General features: G+C 41.9%; 1 long non-coding RNA gene across 1 annotated transcript; it reads right to left on the bottom strand.

The window, feature by feature from the left end:
• Positions 1-4,892: 4,892 nt before the first annotated feature.
• On the bottom strand, positions 4,893-6,840 carry LOC308396916. Its single transcript, XR_013971658.1, has 5 exons — positions 6,793-6,840; positions 6,153-6,306; positions 5,801-5,908; positions 5,574-5,695; positions 4,893-5,431 (listed from the first exon to the last, which is right to left on the bottom strand). It is a non-coding gene; the product is annotated as an uncharacterized lncRNA (long non-coding RNA).
• Between the last annotated feature and the right edge of the window lie 3,309 nt (positions 6,841-10,149).

Raw genomic sequence — 10,149 nt, 5'->3', positions numbered from 1 at the left:
ACCAAAGACGCCTCGTCCCAGTGGCCCCCAGGATTACAGGCCCGTGGCACTGACCTCCCACATCATGAAGACCCTGGAAAGGCTCATCCTGGACCAGCTGCGACCCATAGTAAGACCACACCTGGATCCCCTTCAGTTCGCTTATCAGCCTCGTCTCGGAACTGAGGACGCCATCATCTACCTGCTCAATCGTGTCTACACCCATCTGGACCAGCCGGCGAGCACTGTGAGGGTCATGTTTTTTGACTTTTCCAGTGCTTTCAACACCATCAGGCCGACCCTCCTGGGTGATAAGTTAGCAGCGATGCAGGTGGATGCTTCTCTGGTGTCCTGGATTGTTGATTACCTGACAGGAAGACCACAATATGTACGTCTCCCACAGTGTGTGTCTGACAAGGTGATCAGCAACACAGGGGCACCACAGGGGACTGTCCTCTCCCCCTTCCTCTTCACCCTCTACACCACAGACTTCAGCCACTGCACAGAGACCTGCCATCTTCAGAAGTTTTCTGATGACTCTGCGGTGGTTGGATGCATCAGCAGGGATGATGAGACAGAGTACCGGGCTGTGGTCGACTCCTTTGTCACGTGGTGTGAGCAGAATCATCTGCAGCTCAACGTGGCAAAGACCAAGGAACTGATCGTGGACTTCAGGAAGACCAGGAAACACTTGACCCCTGTTTCAATCCAGGGGGTAAGTGTTGACATTGTGGAGGACTATAAATACCTTGGAGTACACATTGACAATAAACTGGACTGGGCTAAAAACACCACAGCACTTTACAGGAAGGGCCAGAGTCGTCTCTATTTTTTGAGGCGACTGAGGTCCTTCAACATCTGCCAGAAAATGCTGAGGATTTTCTATGAGTCTGTTGTGGCCAGTGCGATCCTCTATGCTGTTGCATGCTGGGGGAGCAGGCTGAGGGTCGCAGATGCCAACAGACTTAATAAACTAATCCGTAAGGCCAGCAATGTTGTGGGGATGGAGCTGGACTCCCTCAAGGTGGTGTCGGAGAGGCGGATGCTGTCCAAGATAAAGACAATGTTGGATAACACCTCCCACCCACTCCATGACATGCTGGTCAGTCACAGGAGCTCGTTCAGTGAGAGACTGAGATTACCGAAAAGCACCACTGAACGACACAGGAAATCATTCCTGCCTGTGGCCATCTCCCTGTACAACGCATCCACTTAACACACTGTTTGCTGCTACAACTACACATGTTTCTTTTCCAAATATTTATTTATAAGTGACTTATGTATGTATGTATGTATATATATGTATATATTGTACTATTCTTAGTTAGTGTATTGTCTGTCTTGTCTTAATGTTGGTTTAAAATGGAGCACTGTAACAAAAAATAATTTCCCCCAGGGATCAATAAAGTATTCTGATTCTGATTCTGATTTGGAGTGGCAGCTTCTACAAGTGGTTGTGCTAAAGTAAAGCTTACAGTCTAAGAAATCACAGTGTTGATATTCAGCACAAAGAGAAAAGCTCACTTGTTTGAATTTATTTACAATCATAGTTTTATAAATTCTGACTGTAAACAGCTTTTACAGCTTTGATATTGTTTGACACTCGATATCAGGTGATAGGGTTTAATTTAAAGGTTTCTGTGTCCCAATGAGCCATTTACACTGACCAGTGTCAGTTTAACTGTAACACATTCATTATTTAGATTCAACAAAGAAATAACTGAATGTAAAAATGGCAGCCCTCAGGCAGGTTTATAGAGATACATGCATGCATTATGAAATTTATGTATCCCAGATAATTGTTATTCATCTAGTCATGGCATACCCACCTCTTCCTCCCCAGTTAACTGCAACCCAAAAGAACTAGTGGGGCTATTTACACACTCACAACCAGTGTGGGGTAAAAAGAGCCACCAAAAAGCTGTCAGCCACAGATGTGCTAGAAGAGTTAGAAACTCTACTTATGGAGAAACTTTCTAAGTCTAACAGGGGACAGGTACTCCTGCCCAAATAACATGATATAACCCCACATACAGCCCAGCCATAAAGTGAACCAAGTCATTTAATTAAAGACAGCATGGGACCAAATGCATGTAACCAGCCTGCACCCACCTGACATTTCTTCCTCCTGAATTAAATGAATGAATGGATGAAAGTTAAATGACTACAAACCTAAAGCCACTAGTTCCCACACTGGAGCTCCCTGACACTGTGTGTTAACTGTACTGAGCTTGTATCAACAGTTGTAACAGGCTAAGCCACCTGAGACACTGCATTGAATGATTGTTTCTATCTTAATGATTTCAGCTGACTCGTTTCAGCTCAGATGTTCTGCTTTTTCCTTTCAGTAGATCAAAGCAGCTCGTGCTCCTTCTGCTTCCAATTTAGAAGAAGAAGAAGAAGAAGGCGAAGGCTTCAGCGAAGTGGCGTTCATGGTCTCAGTGAACAGTCACGGTCACACACTGCATGTGGTTTTAAAAGCAACATGTCTGTTCACCACAACGATCGAGATGTGTAATATTAGTGCAGCTACGGTTTGTTCTTGAACATCAGTTCTGTTTTCTACTTTGATCACTTAGACCAAAAAAGTGTTGTTTTCAGATTCTTCCTTTTACATCTATAAAGCACCTGCTCATTTTTTATTACAATTAGTTTCACATGAATGTTAGTGTTTCCTTTATGATCTTTTAATGCTTACACTACACTGTACACGTCTACATTAGAGACATTTCTGTTGACTCAGAGTTGTGAAATGTTCTTTTATTTGATGCACAATATGAAGTTCATAATTTTCTTACAAATAAAACTCTGATGACAAACATGAACAGCTGTGCTTATTTCTGAGACATGAGTTTTTGAATGTGTTCATATTTAGACAGTGTGCATCTGTATGCTGAAACTGTGATGGTGAACCTGAGGTGATGGTCAACAGAAGGCAAATATATATCAATATAAAACAATATTGAAGTAATGTCTTTACCCCCTGCAGAGTGTGGACGCTGTGCACTCAATCACCTTATTCACTGTAGTAAACGTGCACCGCTAGCTCACGTGACTGACTCTCTCCATGGTTACATCGTATATTATTAGCTATGTAAACAGCTTCCAAAGATAGCGCCATAGCTCTCTGCAGCTGTAACACTTTCACACTTTGCAAATCATTTCACGTTTTTCATAGTTATGAAGACAGAATATGTTTTTAAGGTCATGCTATGCGGTTGCTATGGTGGTTGCTGTGGACTTGGGTGGACCGCGTCCGATTCCTGTTATTAGCTGTCCGCCGCAGGAAGGCTGCGTTCCATTTATAAGTAGTGACAGTCTGCCGCAACTCGAACTCAAACCCCGCTTTGTTCTTTAATTATAGGCCTTTTATAGCCGTTCATGACACGCACACACACACATAAAGCACTTTGCCTCACCATGAGAATGCAAGTTTACCTAACCTAACCTTAAAGTATCTGATATAGGATAGAAAAATGAAGCAACCAGAGATTTAATGATGAAGACTCTGGGTTCTGTAGTTCACGTTTTACAGTCCTGAATGACTCTTTGCATATGATTTATTGAAGAGCAGTTTAGAATGCACTTTACATTTAGACTGTTGCTGTTTCATTTTTTACATTGTTGCCGTGTTATGTCATGAATAAGGTTCACCTGCTGGGGGTTTGATGGATCAGCTGGACAATACAGTCAAAGACAGACTTCATTCATCATATGCAAGAATCCTAGTTGGATTTTTGTTGTCACTCATGTTTTTGAACCAAATATTGAAAACAATTCTGACAGACTGGATACCTGGTCAGGGTGTACATTACCTTGTACTCAAGCATCCCAGGACAGAGCCCTGCCCCACCATGAGCCTGGGTGGATACGTGGTTATAATATAAAAGGACCGATACTGAATATGAATATTTCATGAAAACTGAATTATAATACAAATTAGTAATAAGGGTTTCTCTGCGCCCTTATCTACCCCATACTCAAAGAGCTGCGGGCAGAGAGGGTGACAGGAGAGGATGGCACTGAAGAGAAGATGCTCGGTTTCTGGAGTCTCCTGGTCCTGTCAGTATTAGTAGGATGCATCTGCTGTGTCTTCTCGTGGATGCTCACCTACCTTGACTTGTTCCAGCCTGGTATGGATTCCCAACACTGCGGACAGTGGCCCACGTCAGAGACGTTTAATATTGATTACATATGTCTGAATTGCTAACCCTAACCCTAGCTCAACAGACCACAATGCCCTGGACTGTCAGTATTATTACATGCTGTGAACATAAGTAGCTTTGATCACAGTTTATGTTGTAAAAGAGAAGGAATATTGGAAAAAAGATCAACATTGTGATATTATTTCTTCCAAACTGACCAGAAACATGCTTGTCAGACTCTCACAGCAAAGGATCAGACCCACTGTGCATGACAGCTCAGGCCAATGATGTCTGTTAGATTGTCAGTTGTTTAGTGCTTCTGTACAGTTAGGGTCACAGTCTCTATTTCAGAATAATTAATATGCGGAAAACACTAAAAGTTGATTATCTTCCAATATTCTAGCATAATTAAAAAACTTTGACTTTGTAAGTACATATTATTAGTCCTAATGCCAGCATGATTCTTCATAACTCCTGCTTTGAAATACTGAACTTTAAAATTGACCTGATGAACGATCATTTACAGTGGCAGTCTGTCAGGATCATTCTGACTGTAAGATCACTCTATTAATCTGAATCCTTCTGCAATGTGCTGTGAATGAATGCTGATACTACTCACTGTGGGAAAACTGTTAATAAAATGAATCTGTGACACATGCAGCACATTCAGTGAGGAAGAGGACACAAAGGGAGGACACGCAGAGGCTGTGTTGAAGTCAGAAATCCAAATCTTTATTAAAAAACAGGCGGCGGTTACAAACAGGAAGACAAGCAGTCCATCAAACAGACTACAGGGTCAAACATACAGAGAATTCAAACAGCAGTAAAAAATAACTGGACACTGAAAAACATAAAGCAATGTGTGACGCAATAAAAGGAAGCAGCGCAGTATATTCACTGAATTATCATCAATTACAAAAGAGAAAAACGACGATTTCTAAGGATTATTTTCTTAAATACAGTTAGTGTGGCTGGTAAAGATGGAAACATACAGAAAGTAAACTATGTGAGTTTGTGAACTTTGTTAGTAACAAATGAGGTAAAAAAACAACCCCAAAACAGACAAAACACAGAAAGAGGCTCTCAGTATTCATTCATAATTAGAAAGAAACATTCTGGTCGTGGATTTTTACAGTCTTAGTTCCGCTCGCTGTCATCATTATAATCATCATGATCAATGGCGAGGTCCTGAGGTGGGCGGGGCTGTCTCTGGTGATGTCACCATGAAGGAACAGCATCTGGCACGTGTTGCTGAAACATCCCAGTACGCTGGTGTAGTTTCCTCTCCAGCTGTTTGACATGTGACACTTGAACATTAAGGGGAAGAAGAAGAAACAGTGTTAGGTCAGGTGACCACATGGTTTCTAAAGTAACTGACAGGAAGTAACCAGGCCATTAGAAATGGATGGCATGTGTTTAGAGTTACTGTAGTTGGGTAACTCTACTTACCAAAAGCAGAAGCACACAGATGAAGGATCAGATGCTGAATGTTGCAGGAACATGCTCATGTGTGGTGGTCATTCAGTGCTGCTCCGGCAGGTTACACAGTCCAAGACTGATATGCTGCCCATCTGAGAGTTTGAAAACACACATGCAAAGATTTATTTTGTATTACAGTCAAAGTTGGATGTTCATTTTTGTCCTTTAAAAATGTTTGTGTATTTGAAAGCACTAACATTTAAGGATGACTTGGATCGTCTCCTTTAAAGGGGAGACAAGTGTATCCACTGATCCACGTCACTTTACCTGGATGATGACTCCTCCCCCCTCACTCAGAAACACTCCTAATATAACCAAGCAAATAAATAATATTTATTTACTTACATCATTACAAAAACAGCAAAAACATCTCCCTTTGATTCTATTTCTCCATTCCTGCTGAACATCAGGCAACAAATATCTCAATAAATCACAGTAAAATGTAAAGCACATGTTTTCTTTGTCTATCCTCTGCAGAGCCTCTGTCAAGAAAAACATATCTGTAAGCATAAAACAAATATACATTTCATAACACGTCACTGGACAAACCTCGGTCAGCTGATTTCCTCTGTGCAGTGCAGATGAGCATCAGTCAGCAAGTCAAGGTGGTGAGATGGACTGGTGTCCTTTGTGACTCTGCTGGTTCTTCTGAGGAAACACCACCGTCTCTCCACACCGTCATCTGTGAGCACAAACTGCTGCTCTGCCAGCATGTAGGAATCACATATCACACACACAGGGGTGAAGAAACATCAGAGCTCAACTTTGGATACTTTAGATCTAAACAGATCAAAGCAGCTCTTAGTTTCAACAATCAGTGAGCAGACAAACAATGATACCAAACTGATTCTGTATGAATACAATATGGTATTTTCAATACAGGTGTCAAATTAATTTATTAAAACTAATACAGATATATGTATATTTTTGATAAATTAGTTTGCTAAATTATAAGAATATATATATATTTTTTTTTTTTCATTTAACAATTGCAACTGAAAGAAATTAAATACTGAACAAAAATATATTGTCACATTCTGAGCATGCTCAGCACGCTGACGGACTTGAAGTTGCTACAGATTTTAAGAAGTGATAATTATAGGGAAGAAACTTCTCTTTTTCATCCGTTTAATCAAACATTTGATGCCTTAGATGTCTCAGTCTATAGCGTTCTGCAACTACAACTAACCTGAGGCTTGGATTTGGCTGCAGGTGCCCCTCTACATCCTTCTCAGCAGCACACATGTGGGTACCATTTAATCCCACTTCTTCCTGAGCTTTGCTTCATCACAAGACCAAAGGTGGCGTCCCGTGTCACAGTCTTATCATCATCCAGAAGAAACATTTGAAGAAACATCATGGAAAAGAAACATTTACGCGCCTCCTGGTTTTGTTTTCTGATCCTGCAAAAAGACTGAGGACAACAAAGCCCAGAGAACACGAGATACACAACATCCAACATTCAGACTCAACAGCCTCCATAAATGAAGAGCACCAGGTTGGTTCAGTTATAGTAGATATGAGCATACTTCACATTACTGGGTATGAATAATAATGAGGAGGCAAACTTTGAAGATGCAGAGCATGATGTCCCATCATCAGACTGTAAACAAACATCCACCAGGCTCTTTGTTGGCAAAATTGATGATTCTCCCATCAGGGATCAGTAGCGTGTATTAACCTGTGGTATAAGCAGCAGTCACTGAAATATTACTGTTTCAGATAAGAAAGCCAGGGTGGGAGGGATCTCTGCAAACTGACTTACCTCTGCAAGTGTGAAGCTCAACAAAAATCTGACTCTCCAGTCACAGACAAACAAAAACTCCAGCTGGGAGATAGAAAACGCTGTCTGGGTCCTGCTGGATGTTGCTGGGCAGAGTCCCACATTAGCAGAGTGCTTCTTGGTCCCACTGACCCATGTGGACAGTGACTGTGGAGAACTGTTCTGGAAAACAGAGAAGAGAATTAAAATAACAAAAAGTAGCAGCAGTTCAGATCTGATTTAATTTAATTTCCTTCACACAGCACATTCGTCCAGGCTGACAGGTAAACATAGAATTAATCTCAGGTAACATGCAGGATCTATATTGCTATCATACCCCAGTTTCAACATCCATTTGATTTGTTACTTGAAATCTGTCAGACATCTGACTTTATTATATATCTTATCCACACACCATCACCTTTAACAATACTTTGTCTAAGCCAGGGGTGTCGAACTCCAGGCCTTGGGGGCCGGTGTCCTGCGGGTTTTATATATCACTCTGGGTCAACACACCTGAATCAAGTGATCAGTTCATTACCAGGCCTCTGGAGAACTTCAAGACATGTTGAGGAGGTAATTTAGCCATTTAAATCAGCTGTGTTGCATCAAGGACACATCTAAAACCTGCAGGACACCGGCCCTCGAGGCCTGGAGTTCGACACCTGTGGTCTAAGCCAAGTACCAACCAATTTGACAATTCATTGAAAGTACCATGCAGGGAAGGTGGACGCACCTGCATGGCATCTGCGCCCGCTGATAACAAGAAGGGGAATTAGGGTTTGTGTGGATGTGTTGTGGAGTGATGTATGTGTGGCTGGCAGCTTGGGAGCTGCAGCTGTAATAAAATGGCTCCAAAACTTGACCCGTGGACCAGCCGTGCCTTATTCACACCACATTGGCTTTGATTATTTGAGATGTTTTTCACCGTGAATCTCACATTACATGAAAATTGCACCGGTGTAATTCAGCAGACAATAGCAAAGCTCGTGATGAAGGCAGGCACACAGGAGTTAGTTCAGACTTGTCTAATCACAGGACTAGAACAAAACACACCGACTGTAAGAGAGATTCTGTCTGTAGCCAATTTCAGCTACATAAAGAATACTTCAGCACCAGTGACTGTTTACACGCGTTGGCTGTTTCCTCTTAGTTGATGTAGAAAGTTTTTCAGCTGCCCAAACGACCTGCTATTTGTTACAAGAGGACAGAGTCTCCTCTACAAACAGATAATTTTGCTATTGTTACTACAGTAACTATGGTAGGCCGGGATCTTTCTGTGTGGAGTTTGCATGTTCTCCCCATGTTTCATGGGTTCTCCCCGGGTACTCTGGCTTCCTCCCACAGTCCAAAGACATGCAGTTAGTGGGTTAGGTTAACTGGAGACACTAAATTGCCGATAGCTGTGAATGCGGGAGTGAATGTGAGTGCAATTGGTTGTCTCCTGCCTATGTGTGTTTGCTCTGTGACAGACTGGTGACCTGTCAAGGGTGTACCCTGCCTCTTGCCCTAAGACAGCTGGGATAGGCTCCAGCAGCACCCCCTGTGACCCTGAGAAGGATAAGAGGAAGTGAATCAATGGATGGATAAATGGATACTAACCAGAATCAGAAAAAATAGAATCTAAATAATCTGTATTGTGACTTTATACACAGGCAAGATTCAATATTGTGTAGCTTCAACCACTTAGAAAAAAGCCACAACTGTTTCTTTTGATAACATGTTGAATGATGATTAGTAGTTTAAAAAACAGAAGCAGTGCTAACAGCCACACAATGCTTAAATGTGATATTGTACAAACGATGCCCACGAATCAGCATTTCTCACCACTTCTCAAAATTGCAGCAGGAAATAGTTTTCACTTCTCTGTCCATTTCAAAGATGGCATAACCTAGTCCAAGCTTTCAGAAAGTAAAAGAAGAACTGATTTTGAGTTAGTTTCATAAAGTTTTGGCTTGACTTGGATCACAGGAGTGACTCATTTAGGTTAAGATACTGAGATTAAGAAGGTATCTCCTTCCTCTTATGAGACAAATTGTCATGGTCCAGGTGAGTGCTGGGTTTTCCTGCGTGCCAGTAAATCCATCACTGGGGAGTGTCAGGAAATCAATATCCTTAGTATTCTTATTTTCCTATTATATTGTTTTATGTACTTTAATAATGAAGGCTTGTAGAGCAAGGCCACCTTTGACTCACAAACTAAGTGCTCAGCCAGACTGAAAAACCGGAAGTTGTAGTGCACAGGCCTATTAACAGATAAGACACAGAAAAGAGGAACTTTCCATATAAGCAATGTTTGAGACTGTGTGACGTGTAAAGCACCAAAATAACACCCATATGAGACACAGCTTATGATTCTAATGTTAGAGCTCTTGCAACTGCCGTTTGAGCGGTGCAGGGGTCTCTCTCTTCCGGAAGATGATTGAATAAAAAGAAATATAAATGTTTTAACACACTATGAGTCGGTTTTCTCTGTTCTGTCATGGGGACAAAAGAATCGGGGTTCAATAGCAGAGTCACCACACCCCTCGTTTGTGGCACCTGTGTGTAATTTGCTGAGAGGCTCTTAAGACCAGCGTTCTCAAACATTCCTTGCTGGAATGGCAGCTGACCCACGTTAGTGAGAGTCATAGCTTGGTAAACCCTGTTTTTGTCTCGCTAACCCTGTCTACTTGCCTCTGCAACTTCACAGTGGATTGGATCTTGCTGCCTGTAACCACTCAACTCCACGTCGCTGGCCTCCTTTCTATTCACGGCGCTATTCATCTGCCTGCCTCCCTGCCC

The sequence above is a fragment of the Rhamphochromis sp. 'chilingali' genome (assembly GCF_963969265.1).
Source record: "Rhamphochromis sp. 'chilingali' genome assembly, chromosome: 1".
NCBI classification, from domain to species: Eukaryota; Metazoa; Chordata; class Actinopteri; order Cichliformes; family Cichlidae; genus Rhamphochromis; species Rhamphochromis sp. 'chilingali'.
This window is presented reverse-complemented; position numbering and strand designations above follow the sequence as displayed.